This window comes from Hyla sarda, chromosome 1, assembly GCF_029499605.1.
Source record: "Hyla sarda isolate aHylSar1 chromosome 1, aHylSar1.hap1, whole genome shotgun sequence".
Taxonomy (NCBI): Eukaryota; Metazoa; Chordata; class Amphibia; order Anura; family Hylidae; genus Hyla; species Hyla sarda.
The window spans coordinates 166662050-166681836 of NC_079189.1; the positions used below are offsets into that span (position 1 = coordinate 166662050).

At 43.6% G+C, this 19787-nt stretch overlaps 1 protein-coding gene across 11 annotated transcripts in view; it reads right to left on the reverse strand.

Annotated features, from left to right (window-relative positions):
- The window catches only part of C1H4orf33 (chromosome 1 C4orf33 homolog), a 297289-nt gene that overhangs the window by 264024 nt on the left and 13478 nt on the right, over positions 1-19787 (reverse strand). For 2 of the 11 annotated variants that reach the window (XM_056563527.1, XM_056563516.1), the window contains exon 1: positions 13420-13617. The exons of the other annotated variants lie outside the window; for them this stretch is intronic. The gene's annotated coding sequence lies outside the window, so the exon portion shown is untranslated. Of the gene's footprint in view, positions 1-13419; positions 13618-19787 lie in introns of those variants that run through there. 11 annotated transcript variants of the gene reach the window in all.

A 19787-nucleotide genomic window follows, 5' to 3' on the forward strand; every position in this document is an offset into this window, starting at 1 on the left:
ATATTCGAACTATTAAAATATGTTAATTATCCTGTACGGTGAACGTAAAAAAAAAAAAAAAAGTCCAAAATTGCTGCTTTTTTATAAAATTTTATTCCAGATAAAATTGATAAAAAAATAAAAGTATTAAAAGTTTTATATATGCAAATGTGGTATCAAAAAAAAGTACAGATCATGGCGCAAAAAATTTGCTCTAATACCGCCGCTTATACGGAAAAATGAAAAAGTTATAGGTCAGCAAAATAGAGGGATTTTAAACGCACTAATTTGGTTAAAAAGTTTGCGATTTTTAAGCTGTATAATAATAGAAAAGTATGTATTCATTGGTATCATTTTAATCATATTGACCCACAGAATAAAGAAAATAGGTCTATTTTACCGTAAAGTGTACAGCATGAAAACAAAACCTTCCAAAATTAGCAAAACTGCGGTTTTCTTATCAATTTCCACCACACAAATAGTATTTTTGGGTTGCGCCATACATTTTATGGTACAATGAGTGATGTCATTACAAAGGACAACTAGTCGTGCAAAAAACAAGCCCTCATACTAGTTTGTGTATGAAAATATAGAGAGTTATGATTTTTAGAAGGCGAGGAGGAAAAATGGGCCTGGTCCTTAACCTGTTGGGGACGAAGGGCGTATGCATATGCCCGTGGGAATTTCGGTCCCCGCCGCGCGCCGGGCGGGGACCGGGCCGGGGTGACTGCTGATATCAGCAGGCACCCCGTGCAAATACCCAGGGGGGTCATTAGACCCCCCCATGTCGGCGATCGGTGCAAATCGCAAGTAAATTCAAACTTGCGATTTGCGCCGATTCCGGGTCATTACGGGTCTATGGTGACCGGGAATAGAAGGGGGATCGCGGTTGTCTAAGACAACTACGATCCCCCTACAGCGATAGGAGTGAGGTGGCAGGGGTGCCACCCCTTCTATCTCTGCTACCTCCGCGACCACCAATAGCAGATCAGGAGCGGAGGGGTTTACTTTAGTTTTCCCCGTCCTGCCCACGCACAATAGGCGGGGCAGGACGGGGAAAACGACGGGGACCGAACGCCAAAGGTCCACTTACCCCTCCGGAGGCTGTGGGCGACGGGGATCGGCGGGCGGCAACGGAGATCGGCGCGGGCGGCAGAAAAGGATGGCTCCCTGGATCCTACGGAAGCCGGTAAGTTGCCTAGCAAAATCTCAAAGGGCTACAGTCTGAGACTGTAGCCCTCCAGATGTTGCAAAACTACAACTCCCAACATGCCCAGACAGCTGTTTGCTGTTTGGGCATGCTGGAATATGTAGTTTTGCAACAGCTGGAGGGCTGCAGTTTGAGACCACTATATAGTGGTCTCTAAACTGTATCCCTGCAAAACTACAACTCCTAGCATGCTCAAACAGTTCTTTGCTGTCTGGACATGCTGGGATTTGTAGTTTTGCAACATCTGAAGGGTCACAGTTTGGAAATCACTGGGCAGTGGTCTATAAACTGTAGCCCTCCAGATGTTGCAAAACTGCAAATCCCAGCATGCTGAAACAGCAAACAGCTGTCTCGGCATGCTGGGAGTTGTAGTTGCGTAACCTCCAGCTGTTGCATAACTACATCTCCCAGCATGCCCTTCGGTGATTAGTACATGCTGGGAGTTGTAGTTTTGCAATAGCTGGAGGCACACTGGTTGGAAAATACAGTTAGGTAACAGAACCTAACTGAAGGTTTTCCAACCAGTGTGCCTCCAGCTGTTGCAAAAGTACAACTCTCAGCATGCACTGTCAGTGCATGCTGGGAGTTGTGGTTTTGAAACAGCTGGAGGTTTGTCCCCCCCATGTGAACGTACAGGATACATTCACACGGACAGGTTTACAGTAAGTTTCCTGCTTCAAGTTTGGTCTGTGGCATTTTCTTGCCGCAGCGCAAACTCCTAGCGGGAAACTCATCGTAACCCGCCAGTGCGAATGTACCCTAAAAACACTACACTACACTACAGTACACTACACTACCACATAATAAAGAGTAAAACACTACATATACACCCCCTTACACTGCCCCCCCCCCCCCCCCCCCAATAAAAAACGTATTGTACCTCAGGGTTTCCAAAACGGAGCCTCCAGCTGTTGCAAAACAACAACTACTCCCAGCATTTCTGGACAGCCACGGACTGTCCAGGCATTCTATGAGTTAAGAAACAGCTGAAGGCACCCTGTTTGGGAATCACTGGCGTAGAATACCCCTATGTCCACCCCTATGCAATTCCTAATTTAGTCCTCAAATGCGCATGGCGCTCTCTCACTTCAGAGCCCTGTCGTATTTCAAGGAAACAGTTTAGGGCCACATATGGGGTATTTCCGTAATCGGGAGAAATTGCACTACACATTTTGGGGGGCTTTTCTCCTTTTACCCCTTATGAAAAGGAAAAGTTGGGGTCTACACCAGCCTGTTAGTGTAAAAGAAAAAAAAAATGTTTACACTAACATGCTGGTGTTGCCCCATACTTTTTATTTTCACAAGCAGTAAAAGGAAAAAAGCCCCCCAAAATTAGTAACGAAATTTCTCCTGAATACGGAATCACCCCATATGTGGGCGTAAAACAATCTGCGGGCGCACAACAAGGCTCAGGAGTGAGAGAACACCATGTATATTTGAGGCCTAAATTCGTGATTTGCACAGGGGTGGCTGATTTTACAGTGGTTCTGACAAACGTAAAAACATAAATACCCACATGTGACCCCATTTTGGAAACTACACCCCCCACGGAACGGAACAAGGGGTATAGTGAGCATTTACACCCCACAGGTGTTTGACGAATTTTCATTAAAGTTGGATGGGAAAATGAAAAAAAAAAAATATGTTTTCACTAAAAATGCTGAGGTTACCCAAAATTTTTCATTTTTACAAGGGAAAATAGGAAAAAAGCCCCCAAAATTTGTAACCCCATTTCCTCTGAGTAAGAACATACCCCATATGTGGATGTAAAGTGCTCGGCAGGCACACTACAATGCTCATAAGAGAAGGAGCGCCATTGGGATTTTGAAGAGAAAATGTGTCCGGAATTGAAGGCCACATGAGTTTACAAAGCCCCCATAGTGCCAGAACAATGGACCACCCCCACATGGGACCCCATTTTGGAAACTACACCCCTCGTGTAATGTAATAAGGGGTACAGTGAGCATTTACGCCCCACATGTGTCTGACAGATTTTTGGAACAGTGGTCCGTGAAAATGAAAAATTTTATTTTTCATTTGCACAGTCCACTGTTCCAAAGATCTGTTAAACGCCAGTGGGGTGTAAATACTCACTGCACCCCTTATTAAATTCTGTGAGGGGTGTAGTTTCCAAAATGGGGTCACATGTGTTCTGGCACCACAGGGGGCTTTGTAAACGCACATGGCCCCTGACTACCATTCCAAACTAATTCTCTTTCCAAAAGCTCAATGGCGCTCCTCCTCTTCCGAGCATTGTATTTCGCCCGCAGAGCATTTTACGTCCTAACATGGGGTATTTCTATACTCAGAAGAGAAGGGCTTACAAATTTTGGGGGGGCATTCTCTCCCATAACCCTTTGTAAAAATGGTAAATTTGGGGAAGAAACTGCACTTTAGTGAAAAAAATTTTTTTTTTCATTTACACATCTGATTTTAACGAAAAGTCGTCAAACACCTGTGTGGTGTTAAGGCTCACTGGACCCCTTGTTACGTGCCTTGAGGTGGGTAGTTTCCAAAATGGTATGCCATGTGGGGTTTTCTGCTGTTCTGGCACCATAGGGGCTTCCTAAATGTGACATGCCCCCCAAAAACCATTTCAGCAAAATTCACTCTCCAAAATCCCATTGTTGCTCCTTCCCTGCTGAGCCCTCTACTGTGCCCGCCGAACACTTGACATACACATGAGGTATTTCCTTACTCGAGAGAAATTGGGTTACAAATTTTTGGAGGCTTTTTCTCCTATTACCACTTGTAAAAATTCAAAAACTGGGTCTACAAGAACATGCGAGTGTAAAAAATGAAGATTTTGAATTTTCTCCTTCACTTTGCTGCTATTCCTGTGAAACACCTAAAGGGTTAACAAACTTACTGAATGTCATTTTGGATACTTTGAGGGGTGCAGTTTTTATAATTGGGTAATTTGTGGGGTATTTCTAATATGAAGACCCTTCAAATCCACTTCAAACCTGAACTGGACCCTGAAAAACTTCGATTTTGAAAATTTTGTGAAAAATTGGAAAATTGCTGCTGAACTTTGAAGCCCTCTGATGTCTTCCAAAAGTAAAAAAAAAAATCTCAACTTTATGATGCAAACATAAAGTAGACCTATTTGTTTGTGAATCAATATATAATTTATTTGGAATGTCTATTTTCCTTACAAGCAGAGAGCTTCAAAGTTAGAAAAATGCAAAATTTACAAATTTTTCATCAAATTTTGGATGAAATGATGCAAGTATCGACAAAAATTTACCACTACCATAAAGTAGAATATGTCATGAAAAAAAATCTCGGAATCAAATTTATAAGTAAAAGCCTCCCAGAGTTATTAATGCTTAAAGTAATAGTGGTCAGATTTGCAAAAAATGCTCCCGTCCTTAGGGTTATAATGGGCTCCGTCCCCAAGGGGTCAAGGGGTTAACCCCTTTAGGACCAGGCCATTTTACACCTTAGGACCAGAGCGCTTTTTGCACATCTGACCACTGTCACTTTAAACATTAATAACTCTGGAATGCTTTTAGTTATCAATCTGATTCCGAGATTGTTTTTTCGTGACATATTCTACTTTAACATAGTGGTAACATTTTGTGGTATCTTGCATCCTTTCTTGGTGAAAAATCCCAAAATTTGATGAAAAATGTGAAAATTTTGCATTTTTCTAACTTTGAAGCTCTCTGCTTGTAAGGAAAATGGATATTCAAAATATTTTTTTATTTTATTCACATTTCCAATATGTCTACTTTATGTTTGCATCATAAAATTGACTTGTTTTTACTTTTGGAAGACACCAGAGGGCTTCAAAGTTCAGCAGCACTTTTCCAATTTTTCACAAAATTTTGAACCTCGCTTTTTTTCAGAGACCAGTTCAGGTTTGAAGTGGATTTGAAGGGTCTTCCCATTAGAAATACCCCACAAATTACCCCATTATAAAAACTACACCCCCCAAAGTATTCAAAATGACAATCAGTAAGTGTTTTAACCCTTTAGGTGTTTCACAGGAATAGCAGCAAAGTGAAGGAGAAAATTCACAATCTATTTTTTTTTACACTCGCATGTTCTTGTAAACCCAATTTTTGAATTTTTACAAGGGGTAAAAGGAGAAAATGTATACTTATATTTGTAGCCCAATTTTTCTCGAGTAAGCACATACCTCATATGTCTATGTAAAGTGTTCGGCGGGCGCAGTAGAGGGCTCAGAAGCGAAGGAGCGACAAGGGGATTTTGGAGAGTACGTTTTTCAGAAATGGTTTTTGGGGGGCATGTTGCATTTAGGTAGCCCCTATGGTGCCAGAACAGCAAAAATAACCCACATGGCATACCATTTTGGAAACTAGACCCCTTGGGGAACGTAACAAGGAATAAAGTGAGCCTTAATACTAGGGGTGTGAATCGCCAATAATTTGGCGATTCAATTCGAATCGCGATACCAGGGTGGCGATTCGATATATCGCGATATATCGCGAGTCACAGCTGAGAAAGAACAAGATCCCGCAAGAGTTGTCCTGTGAGTGTCTACGTTCTCCTTCCTGTTTGTTCTGAGTCTGTAGTCTCGCGGTAGCAGCCTGCGAGTGGGACAGAGCTGATAACAGGTACACTGCCAACTAGTGGTCAGGAGTTTAAGTGTTATAAAAAAAACAGACAGACAAATAGGACTGACTCAGTGAGTGAAATACAGTAAATGTTAATTATAATAATTTATAAAAAAAAAAATCGATTCTCCGAATTTTAAAATCGATTCAGTATCGCGGAACAAAAAATCACGATAATCGCGCGAATCGATTTTTCTTACATCCCTACTTAATACCCCAAGGGGGTTTCACGACTTTTGCATATGTAAAAAAAAAAAAAAAAAAAAATCACTAAAATGTGTGTTTCCCCCCAAATTTCACATTTTTGCAAGGTTAATAGCAGAAAATACCCCCCAAAATTTGTAACCCCATCTCTTCTGAGTATGGAGGTACCCCATAAGTGGACCTGAAGTGCACAACGGGCGAACTACAATGCTCAGAAGAGGAGGAGCACCATTGAGCTTTTGGAAAGAGAATTCGTTTGGAATGGTAGTCAGGGGCCATGTGCATTTACAAAGCCCCCCGTGGTGCCATAACAGTGGGACCCCCCCACATGTGACCTCATTTTGGAAACTACACCCCTCACAGAATTTAATAAGTGGTGCAGTGAGCATTTACACCCCACTGGCATTTGACAGATCTTTGGGACAATGGGCTGTGCAAATGGAAAATTACATTTTTCATTTTCACGGATCACTGTTCCAAAAATCTGTCAGACACCTGTGGGGCGTAAATGCTCACTGCGCCCCTTATTACATTACATGAGGGGTGTAGTTTCCAAAATGGGGTCACATATGGGGGGGGGGTCCATTGTTCTGGTACCATGGGGGCTTTGTAAACACAAGTGGCCTTCAATTCCGGACAAATTTTCTCTTCAAAATCCCAATGGCGCTCCTTCTCTTCTGAGCATTGTAGTGCACCCATAGAGCACTTTACATCCACATATGGGGTATGCGCTTACTCAGAAGAAATTGGGTTACAAATTTTGGGGGGCTTTTTTTTATTTTCCCTTGTGAAAATGAAAAATTTAGGATGACACCAGCATTTTAGTGAATTTTTTTTTTTTCATTTTCCCATCCAACTTTAATGAAAATTTGTCAAACACCTGTGGGGTGTTCAGGCTCACTATACCCCTTGTTATGTTCCGTGAGGGGTGTCGTTTCCAAAATGGGGTCACATGTCTGTATTTATTGTTTTGTGCTTATGTCAGAACCGCTGTAAAATCAGCCACCCCTGTGCAAATCACCAATTTAGGCCTCAAATGTACATGGTGCGCTCTCACTCCTGAGCCTTGTTGTGCGTCCGCAGAGCATTTTACGCCCACATATGGGGTATCTCCGTACTCAGGAGAAATTGCGTTACAAATTTTGGGGGTCTTTTTTTCCTTTTACCTCCCGTGAAAATAAAAAGTAAAGGACAACACCAGCATGTTAGTGTAAAAAAAAAATTTTTTTTACACTAACAGGCTGGTGTAGACCCCAACTTTTCTTTTTCATAAGGGGTAAAAGGAAAAAAAGCCCCCAAAATTAGTAACGCAATTTCTCCCGAGTACGAAGATACCCCATATGTGGCACTAAACTGTTTCCTTGAAATACGACAGGGCTCCGAAGTGAGAGCGGTATGCGCATTTGAGGACTAAATTAGGGATTGCACAGGGGTGGACATTGGGAATCACTGGCGTAGAATACCCCTAACAGGGTGCCTCCAGCTGTTGCTAAACTCCCAGCATGCCTGGACAGTCAGTGGCTGTCCGGAAATGCTGGGAGTTGTTGTTTTGCAACAGCTGGAGGCTCTGTTTTGGAAACACTGCCGTACAATACGTTTTTTATTTTTTATTAGGGAGACAGTGTAAGGGGGTGTATATGTTGTGTTTTACTCTTTATTATGTGTAAGTGTAGTGTTTTTAGGGTACATTCACACTGGCGGGTTTACAGTGAATTTACCGCTAGGAGTTTGCACTGCGGTGAAAAATTTGCCACAGCCCAAACTTGAAGCAGAAAACTGTAAACCCGCCAGTGTGAATGTACCCTGTACGTTCACATGGGGGGGGCAAACCTCCAGCTGTTTCAAAACTACAACTCCCAGCATGTACTGACAGACCGTGCATGCTGGGAGTTGTACTTTTGCAACAGCTGGAGGCACACTGGTTGGAAAACCTTCAGTTAGGTTCTGTTACCTAACTCAGTATTTTCCAACCAGTGTGCCTCCAGCTGTTGCAAAACTTCAACTCCCAGCATGTACTGATCGCCGAAAGGCATGCTGGGAGATGTAGTTATGCAACAGCTGGAGGGATCGCAACTACAACTCCCAGCATGCAGAGACAGCTGTTTGCTGTTTAGGCTTGCTGGGAGTTGCAGTTTTGCAACATCTGTAGAGCTGTAGTTTAGAGACCACTGCATAGTGGTCTCCAAACTGTGGACCTCCAGATGTTGCAAAACTACAACTCCCAGCATGCCCAGACAGCAAACTGCTGTCTGGGCATGCTGGGAGTTGTAGTTTTGCAAGATCTGGAGGTGCACAGTATAGAGATCACTTTGCAGTGGTCTCAAACTGTAGACCTCCAGCTGTTGCAAAACTGCAACTCCCAGCAAGCCTAAACAGCTCTCTGGGCATGCTGGGAGTTGTAGTTTTGCAACATCTGGAGGGTTACAGTTTAGAGACCACTATAGTGGTCTCAGACTGTAGCCCTCCAGATGTTGCTAAGTAACTCACCGACTTCCGTTGGATCCAGGAAGCTGCGTCGCGGTCCTCTTCTTCCGCCGATCATCGCCCGCTGCCGTCGCCGATGGGTAAGTGGATCTTCGGCGCCGGTCCCTGTCGGTTTCCCCGTCCTGCCCCGCCTATTGTGGGAGGGCAGGACGGGGAAACCGAAAGTAAACCCCTCCGCCCCCGATCTGCTATTGGTGGTCGCGTCTAGACCACCAATAGCAGAGATAGGAGGGGTGGCAACCCTGCCATCTCACTCCTATCGCTACAGGGGGATCGTGGGTGCCTAGGACACCCGCGATCCCCCTTCTATTCCGGGTCACCATAGACCCGTATGATCCGGAATCGGCGCAAATCGCAAGTGTGAATTCACTTGCGATTTGCGCCGATCGCCGACATGGGGGGTCTAATGACCCCCCTGGGCATTTGCGCGGGGTGCCTGCTGATAGATATCAGCAGTCACCCCGGCGCGATCCCCGCCCGGCGGGGACCGAAATTCCCACGGGCGTACAGGTACGCCCTTGGTCCTTAAGTACCAGGGAGCAAAGGCGTACCTGTACGCCCTTGGACCTTAAGGGGTTAAAGGAGTACTCCGGTGGAAATTATTATTTTTTTTTTTATAAACTGGTGCCAAAAAGTTAAACAGATTTGTAAATGACTTCTATTAACCTCTTAAGGACTCAGGGTTTCTCTGTTTTTGCACTTTCGTTTTTTCCTCCTTACATTTTAAAAATCATATCCCTCTCAATTTTCCACCTAAAAATCCATATTATGGCTTATTTTTTGCGTCACCAATTCTACTTTGCAGTGACAGTCATTTTACCCAAAAATTCACGGCGAAACGGAAAAAAATAATAATTGTGCGACAAAATCTAAGAAAATACGCCATTTTGTAAGTTTTGGGGGCTTCCGTTTCTACGCAGTGCATATTTCTGTAAAAATGACACCTTATTATTCTGTAGGTCCATACGGTTAAAATGATACCCTACTTATATAGGTTTGATTTTGTCGCACTTCTGGAAAAAATCCTATCTACATGCAGGAAAATTTACATGTTTAAAAATGTCCTCTTCTGACCCCTATAACTTTTTTATTTTTCCACGTACAGGGCGATATGAGGGCTCGTTTTTTGCGCCTTGATCAGAAGTTTTTAACGGTACGATTTATGTTTTGATCGGACTTTTTAATCACTTTTTATTCATTTTTTAATGGTATAAAAAGCGACCAAAATGCGCTTTTTTTGGACTTTGGAGTTTTTTTGCGCGTACGCCATTGACCGTGCGGTTTAATTAATTATATATTTTTATAGTTTGGACATTTACGCACGCGGCTATACCACATATGTTTATTTTTTTATTTATTTACACGGTTTTCTTTTTTTTATGGGGAAAGGGGGGTGATTCAAACTTTTATTAGGGAAGGGGTTAAGTGACCTTTATTAACACTTTTTTTTTTTTTTTACTTTTTTTTTGCAGTGTTATAGGTCCCATAGGGACCTATAACACTGCACACACTGATCTCCTATGCTGATCACTGGCGTGTATTAACACGCCTGTGATCAGTGTTATCGGCGATTGACTGCTCCTGCCTGGATCTCAGGCACGGAGCAGTCATTCGTCGATCGGACACCGAGGAGGCAGGTAAGGGCCCTCCCGGTGTCCTGTAACTGTTCGGGACGCCGCGATTTCACCGCGGCGGTCCCGAACAGCCCAACTGACTAGCCGGGATACTTTCGCTTTAGAAGCGGCGGTCAGCTTTAGAAGCGGCGATCGGCGATGTGTGGTATTAGCCGCAGCTCCCGGCCGTTGATGAGCGCCGGGACTGACACGATGTGATGCGGGGTTGCAGCGCGACCCCGCTTCATATCGCGGGAGACGGCGCAGGATGTAAATATACGTCCTGCGTCGTTAAAGGGTTAAAAATCTTAATCCTTCCAGTACTTATCAGTTGCTGTATGCTCCACATTTATTTTCTTTTTGAATGTATTTTTTGTCTGATCACAGTGCCCTCTGCTGACACCTCTGTCCATGTCAGAAACTGTCCAGAGCAGGGGCAAATCCCCATAGCAAACCTATCCAGCTCTGGACAGTTCCTGACATGAACAGAGATGTCAGCAGAGAGAACTGTGGTCAGACAGAAAAGAAATTCAAAATGAACATAACTTCCTCTGAAGCATACAGCAGCTAATAAGTACTGGAAGGATTAGGATTTTTAATAGAAGTAATTTACAAATCTGTTTAACTTTCTGGCACCAGTTGATTTTCAAAAAAAAATTTCCAACAGAGTACCCCTTTAAAATTGTGGTTTTCATTTCCATTTCCCGCCACAAGTAATATTTTTGTGGTTGCGCCGTACATTTTTTGTTAAAATGAAAAAGGCAAGTTCTCATATGGGCGAGGATGGAAAAATAAAAGAGTTATGGTTCTTAAAAGGCAAGGAGCAGTGGTCTCCAATCTGTGCTCTTCCAGATGTTGCAAAACTACAACTCTCAGCATGCCCAGAGAGTCCAGGAATGCTGGGAGTTGTAGTTCTGTAACATCTGGCCCTTCAGATGTTGCCAAACTACAACTTCCAGCATGTCTGGGCATGCTTGGAGTTAAAGTTTTGCAACATCTGGAGGGCTACAGTTTGGACATCACTACATAGTGGTCTCCAAACTGTTCTCCAGTTGTTGCAAAACTAACTCTAAGCATGCCCAGACATGCTGGAAGTTGTAGTTCGGCAACATCTGAAGGGTCAGATGTTGCAGAACTACAACTTTCAGCATTCTCGGACTCCCAGCATGAACTTCTGCGGTCACTGCATCCTGGGAGTTGTAGTTTTGCAACAGCTGGAGGTTTGCTCCTCCCCCCCATGTGAATGTAAAGGATACATTCACACAGTCAGGTTTACAGTGAGCTTCTCGCTGCAAGTCTGAGATGCAGCAAATATTCCGCTTCAGCTCAAACTCCCAGCTGTGAACCCCCACCTGTGTGACTGTACCCTAAAAACACTACACCTACACAAAATAAAAAGTAAAACCCTACCTACCTATACACATACCCAGCCACCCCCCCCCCCCTCCAAAACGGAGCCTCCAGCTGTTGCAAAACCACAACTCCTAGCATTTCCAGCCAGCCATTGACTGTCCAGGCATGCCGATTTTGAAAATTTTGTGAAAAATTGCTGCTGAACTTTGAAGCCCTCTGATATCTTCCAAAAGTAAAAACATGTCAAATTTATGATGAAAATATAAAGCAGACATATTGTATATGTGAATCAATATATAATTTATTTGGTATGTCTATTTTCCTCACAAGCAGAGAGTTTTGAATTTAGAAAAATGCTACATTTTCTAAGTTTTCATGAAATTTTTGAATTTTTCACCAAGAAATGATGCAAATACCAACGAAAATTTACCACTAGGATAAAGAAGAATATGTCACGAAAAAAACAATCTCGGAATCAAATTCATAAGTAAAAGCATTTCAGAGTTATTAATGCTTAAAGTGTCAGTGGTCAGATGTGCAATAAATGCTCTGGTCCTTAAGGCCAAAATGACCTCCGTCCTTAAGGGGTTAATGTCCCAGACACCACTAGGACAAGCTCCCAGGAGATAATCCCTTCATGTTGACTGTCCAGAGCTTGCATTGAATGCTTTCAAAGGATTCCAGCTCTCCGTAGAGTGGACCTATTATTTCAACAAACTTTGGGGATGTTTTTCAATACTGGACTACTACTACTCCTTTAAAGGGGTATTCCAGGCAAAACCTTTTTTTATATATATCAACTGGCTCCGGAAAGTTAAACAGATTTGTAAATTACTTCTATTAAAAAATCTTTATCCTTCCAATAGTTATTAGCTTCTGAAGTTTTCTGTCTAACTGCTCAATGATGATGTCACGTCCCGGGAGCTGTGCATGATGAGAGCATATCCCCATAGGAACTGCACAGCTCCAGGGATGCGAGTCATCAGAGACCAGTTAGACAGAAAACAAAAACTCAACTTCAGAAGCTAATAACTATTGGAAGGATTAAGATTTTTTTTTTTTTATAGAAGTAATTTACAAATCTGTTTAACTTTCCGGAGCCAGTTGATATATAAAAAAAAAAAAAAAGTTTTGGCCTGGAATACCTCTTTAATCCTTCCAATAGTTATTAGCTTCTGAAGTTGAGTTGTTGTTTTCTGTCTAATTGCTGTCTGATTACTCACGTCCCGGGAGCTGTACAGTTCCTATGGGGATATTCTCCCATCATGCACAGCTCCCGGGACGTGACATCATCATTGAGCAGTTAGACAGAAAACTTCAGAAGCTAATAACTGTTGGAAGGATTAAGATTGTTTAATAGAAGTAATTTACAAATCTGTTTAACTTTCGGGAGCCAGTTGATATAAATAAAAAAGTTTTGGCCTGGACTACCCCTTTAAGGCCTACTTGGTTAAAATATACTGATTAAGCTGCACCAAGTTACTGAGACAAACAGTTGTGCTTGCATAAAGTCTAACAAGCTACATAAACATTTAAATCAGATATCAGCAGTCGGCTTTCATTTCTGCATCTCCATGCACATTACAATACTGTTTAAAGACTGTAACCTCTGCTTCCTATCTCATTAACAGCATGCCTTTGACTACAAAGCTCTGGAGAATTGTAGCTTATCCTACATCAATCCAAAGAACAGTTGCCACCGTGCATTTTTTATGCCTCAAAAATGACCTTTAGATACTAATACAATCCTTATGCTTTGCTGGATACACAAACTGCATTTCATATTAGAGATCTGCTGATTTTAAAGTTTTGTATGTTACAATCAAATATTGCACTTTCTGGTTTTAATGTACAGAAACTAATTTGCATGTTAATTTGGAGGTACATCCCTATACAGACATCAGATCCATGGAAACAGACCACTAAAAACTTCTTGCTATTAAACTGAAGAGACTAATAATAATAATAATAAAGGAGATTTGATATGTACCTGTCATTACAGTCTGGCCGTTGTAGAACTGGTTCATGGTATATTTCAGCAGATGGAGCTCTCTCTAATCATCTAAATTCATTTGCAGCTTTCTAAGAACTACTCTTGTAATTGCCACCTGTAGCAGTAAGCAGCCATGTCATAAAGACTACATTTCTCATGACTCCCCACGCCAGCTTCCTGTTAGCTGCTGCTCTCTCTCCCATCTTCCCCCCTCCCCCAGAAAATTATAATAAAGTGACGCCCACAGCTCCTTCCCTTGTGGTTATCTCCTCCCATCCTCCCAGCTCATCAGCCCTCTCCATGTGCCCACTGATCCATGTGCCCACTAGCCCACTGATCCACCCATCCATGTGCCCACTAGCCCACTGATCCATGTGCCCACTTAGCGTAGTGTTTCCCAACCAGGGTGCCTCCAGCTGTAGCGAAACTACAACTCCCAGCATGCCCGGACAGCCTTCGGCTGTCCGGGCATGCTGGGAGTTGTAGTTTCGCAACAGCTGGAGGCACCCTGGTTGGGAAACACTGCACTAGCGGTGTCACAAGAATGCCGCAGCACTACGCAAATAGCGTAGGACTAACGCTAGGCTCCTATCGCTGCCTATGCAGTTGCGTAGTGCTGCGGCAGTCTTGTGACACCGCTAGTGCAGTGTTTCCCAACCAGGGTGCCTCCAGCTGCTGCAAAACTACAACTCCCAGCATGCCCGGACAGCCGAAGGCTGCCCAGACACAAGAATGCCGCAGCACTACGCAAATAGCGTAGAGCTAACGTAGGCAGCGATAGGAGCCTAGCGTTAGCTCTACACTATTTGCGTAGTACTGCGCAGCATGCCTGGAAACAAGAATGCCGCAGCACTACACAAATAGCGTTGGACTAACGTAGGCAGCGATAGGAGCCTAGCGTTAGCCCTACTCTATTTGCGTAGTACTGCGCATGCGCAGTAGCCGACTCAGGGCTGGGAGGCCGGCACAGCCCGCAGTGACTCATGGGAGTGATGAGTCACCGGGCGAAGATGGCGCCGGATCTTGAAGACGACGCAGTCGAGCGTCATCAAAGGACCCAGCTTCCGGCAAGATGGAAAAGTGAGGAGAAGTCCGGGAAGAAGCCGACATGGACAACGTGAGTATATTACAATGTGATATAACTTTTATTAATAATTCATTTCCCCATAAACAGGTTGCGTCGGAGTACTCCTTTAAAGTATATTAGAGATATGTTGTAGTACTAAAGTACTACAACATATCAATTTTTTTTTACTTCATGATAGTGCCCATTTAAAGGTAATGTGTTGCCTAGATTAGAGACGGATCCTGACACCTGTTCTTTTTTCTAATCTGTTTTTATTTTCTTACTGTAATTTTTTTAGTAACATTTTTTGTACATTATAAAATATGTTTAACATAAAAACTGGTTTAAAGCAATAGGTAATTTTCTAATGACAAATTGCCTTTAAAAGGGAAAAAAGATGTCTGATTGCGAGGGTCTGGTCTCTGGGACCCCCGCAATCACCATGCAGAAACCTGGTGTTCGTCACGGAGATTGCGGGGGTCCCAGCGGCGGGACCCCCACAATCATATCTTATCACCTATCCTTTGGATAGAGGATAAGATGTCTAGCAACAGAGTACCCCTTTAATCCAAAATGTATGCAGTGTTTCAACTTTACTTTCTGTTTCAAGAACTTGGAAGTGTGTGACCAATGATTGCTTCTTCTGTCTTTTCTGGCCACGTTCTTATACTGTGTGTCACTGGTGGTTTCTCCCTAACTATCTGAACATTGTTTTTAAAGGGTACCTCTCATCAAATCTTTTGATATATTATAGATTAATGTATGCAGAATAACTTTACAATTGCATGTTATTAAAAAATATGCTTCTTTCTATTTAATTTTCCACTTTGAAGAAATGACCACTAGGGGTCTCCCTGCCAGTCCTGGCAGCAAGCATTTCAGACTCATGCTGGAGTCCTAAACACTACGAGCTGCCAGTCTGCTTTGTTCACAAAGGAGAACACTCAGAGCTGCCAGCCTGCTTTGTTCACAGCCTGTTTGGCTGTGAACAAAGCAGGCTGGCAGCTCTGAGTGTTTAGGACTCCAGCATGAGTCAGAAATGCTTGCTGACAGGACTGATCGGGAAAAATACAATAGAAAGAAGCATATTTTTCATTAACATGCTATTGGAAAGTTATTCAACATTCATTAATCTAAAATATATGAAAAGTTTATTTGATGAGAGGTACCCTTTAACATCTCTAAGCATGCCACTTTTATCCATCTCTGCAACACCCCTTTTTTGTCTTGGATAAGTCTTTGCTTCACATGTCTGCAATTCCTTCTGTAATTTTACTCTTCACTTCAATAACAGCAGGGCTTGTTTTCTCATGTTTTTTTTTTTTCCCCTCTGGTTTACCCCTGGGTTTCAGAGCAGTAGGGACTAGTATAGTGAGTTGTTCTTCTCAATCATGCTCATGTTTCACTTCTTTCTCTACTGGAAGTTCATCCTCATGCCTTAAAGGAGTACTTCGCTGGAAATCAAATTGTGCCAGAAAGTTAAATAGATTTGTACATTACTTCCATTTAAAATTCTTAATCCTTCCAGTACTTATCAGCTGCTGTATGCTCCACAGGAAGTTCTTTTCTTTTGAATTTCTTTTCTGTCTGACCACAGTGCTCTCTGCTGACACCTCTGTCCATGTCAGGAACTGTCCAGAGCAGGAGCAATTCCCCATAGCAAACCTCTAGAGAGCACTTTGGTCAGACAGAAAAGAAATTTGAAAAGAACTTCCTGTTGAGCATACAACAGCTGATAAGTACTGGAAGGATTGCAATTTTTAAACATAAGTAATTCACAAATCTGTTAAACTTTCTGGCACCAGTTAATTTAAATATTTTTTTTCCACAAGAGTACCCCTTTAACAGTACTTTCACATTGTAACAGCAGTAATAACAAAGCTAGGACCCAGAGATCTGCTGTAATGCATGTACAGAACCTGTTTCTGGCTTCATTTTTCCCATAACGGTTATATGCATATAGGAGGGCAATTTATCATTGTCTGCACATGGTGGAGTCTGAAATGTTGCAAATTTGTGTGCAAGCCTCCATTTTCTGCAAACAAATTGTGACACCTTACTTGCTAAGTTGGTGGAGATTGCATAAAGTGGGTGTCAAAGAAGGCATGGCCTCATGCTATTCTGGATTTATTACAATTTACGCAACAAAGATAGAGTCAATTGTAATTGAAATGTAAGTTAGCACAGATTTCAGAAGAACTGACAATGGGCTGCTTCACTGCCTGATTTGTTAAGAAGCATGCGCCTCTTAATAAATCAGGGAAGGGGAGTACAGCACACTTTTACATTGTTAAATGGTGATCTTGATAAATTCCCAGGCTTTCCAGGTTGGACATGTTTGTGTATTATATTGCTTTTGGTTTCTGTCTGCTAATAAGATTAAAATGTGATCAGTGTGAATATACCTTATTTTTATGTGAGAAAGGCAAAAGATGTAATGGAAGACTGTACCACAAAAGCAGCACTCCCTGCCTTGATTAGTGAGGATATGCTGTTTACATTAATACTCACCTCACTAGTCTTTGCTGTTTTATGGCCTGAGAAGATGGGACTTTAACATCTTAAGGACCAGGGACGCACGGGGACGTCCCCGCACCCTGGGCTTTAAGGACCCAGGACGTCCCCGTACGTCCTGGCGTTTTCTGGTCCCTGCCGCGCGCCGGTAAGAGATCGGAACCGGATGCCTGCTGAAATGCTTCAGCAGGCATCCATGGCAAACGTCGAGGGGGGCCATCTGCGGCGATACCGGGCTGATCAGGTCTCTGGGACCCGACTGTCCGGTAATTTTGCATGATCCCTGCCAACTCCTCCTATCCCCTGCGATCCGTCGGTTAGCTAACCGACCAATCGCAGGGGGGGGGGGCGGGCGGTTACTTCCTCCCGCCCTGCCCCTTGAAGTCCGGAGAGGAAGACCGGAGGACGGGGAGTGCTGGGGCCCGGCCCCGGTACTTACCTCGTTCCTGAAGACCCAGATCCCGGCGATGAAGGCGGAAGCGGCGGCGACAGGCGAGTTCCTCTTCAGCCGCGGTCGGGCCCTTTACAGCAATGCACGTCGCCGTAAAGCGACATGCATTGCTGTATTGGGACCCTGTATACTACAACTCCCAGCATGCCCAGACAGCCCTTGGCATCTGGGCATGCTGGGAGTTGCAGTTTTGCAACTTCTGGAGGTCCACAGTTTTGGGACCACTGTGCCCTTCCAGATGTTGCAAAACTACACATCCTCAGCATGCCCTTACTGTCCAGGCATGCTGGGAGTTGTAGTTCTGTAACATCTGGCCCTTCAGATGTTGCAGAACTACAACTCCCAGCATGCCTGGACAGTTTTGGCATACTGGGAGTTGTAGTTTTGCAACATCTGGAAGGGCACAGATTGGGAACCACTGTATTAGTGGTCTGCAAACTGTAGTCCTCCAGATGTTGCAAAACTACAACTCCAAGCATGCTGGGAGTTGTAGTTCGGCAACATCTGGCTCTAAAGATGTTGCCAAACTACTACTTCCAGCATGCCTGAGAATGTTTGGGAGTTGTGGTTTTGCAACAGCTGGAGGCACACTGGTTGGGAAACATTGTCTGTTTCCTAACTCAGTGTTTCCCAACCCGTGATCCTCCAGCTGTTGCATAACTATAACTACCAGCATGCACTGATAGACTGTGCATGCTGGGAGTTGTAGTATTGAAACAGCTGGAGGTCCCCCCCCCCCCCCCCCCCTGTGAATGTATAGGGTACATTCACATGGGCAGGGGGCTTACAGTGAGTATCAGGCTGCAAGTTTGCAATGCAGCAAACTCTCTGTAATCCCCCGCCCGTGTGACTGTACCCTAAAAACACTACCATAAAATAAAAAGTAAAAAACACTACATATACACATACCCCTACACAGCCCCCCTCCCCAATAAAAATGAAAAAGGTCTGGTACGCCACTCTTTCCAAAATGGAGCCTCCAGCTGTTGCAAAACAACAACTCCCAGTATTGCCGGACGCCGTTGACTGTCCAAGCATGCTGGGAGTTTTGCAACAGCTGGAGGCACCATGTTTGGGAATCACTGGCGTAGAATACCCCTATGTCCACCCCTATGCAAATCCCTAATTCAGGCCTCAAATGTGCATGGCGCTCTCACTTTGGAGCCCTGTCGTATTTCAAGGCAACAGTTTAGGGAATCTCCGTACTCGGGAGAAATTGCCTAACAAATTTTGGGGGTCTTTTTCTCCTTTCACCCCTTATGAAAAGGTGAAGTTGGGGTCTACACCAGCATGTTAGTGTAAAAAAAAAAAAAAATTCACACTAACATGCTGGTGTTGCCCTATACTTTTCATTTTGACAAGAGGTAAAGGGAAAAAAGCCCCCCAAAATTTGTAATGCAATTTATCCCGACTACGGAGATACCCCATATGTGGGCGCAAAGTGCTCTGGGGGCGCACAACAAGGCCCAGAAGGGAGAGTGCGCCATGTACATTTGAGGTGCTTTGCACAGGGGTGGCTGAATGTTACAGCGGTTTTGACAAACGCAAAAAAACCAAAACCCCACATGTGACCCCATTTCGGAAACTACACCCCTCACAGAATGTAATGAGGGGTGCAGTGAGAATTTACACCCCACAGGTATCTGACAGATCTTTGGAACAGTGGGCTGTGCAAATTAAAAATTTTGTACAGCCCACTGTTCCAAAGATCTGACAGACACCAGTGGGGGGGGGGGGGGGGGGGTAAATGCTCACTTTCCGCCTTGTTACGTTCCTCAAGGGGTCTAGTTTCCAAAATGGTATGCCATGTGGGGGTTATTTTGCTGTCCTGGCACCATATGGGCTTCCAAAATTTGCTCTCAAAAAGCCAAATATGACTCCTTCTCTTCTGAGCATTGTAGTTCACCCATAGTACACTTCAGGTCAACTTATGGGGTACGTTCATACTCAGAAGAGATGGGGTTACAATTTTGGGGGGGTATTTTCTGCTATTAACCCTTGCAAAAATGTGAAATTTGGGGGGAAATGCTATTTTTATTTTTTTACATATGCAAAAGTCGTGAAACACCTATGGGGTATTAAGGCTCACTTTATTCCTTTTTACGTACCTCAAGGGGTCTAGTTTCCAAAATGGTATGGCATGTTTTTTTTTTTGCTGTTCTGGCACCATAGGGGCTTCCTAAATGCAACATGCCCCCCAAAAACCATTTTAAAAAAACGTACTCTCCAAAATCCCCTTGTCGCTCCTTCGCTTCTGAGCCCTCTACTGCGCCCGCCGAACACTTTACATAGACATATGAGGTATGTGCTTACTCGAGAGAAATTGGGCTACAA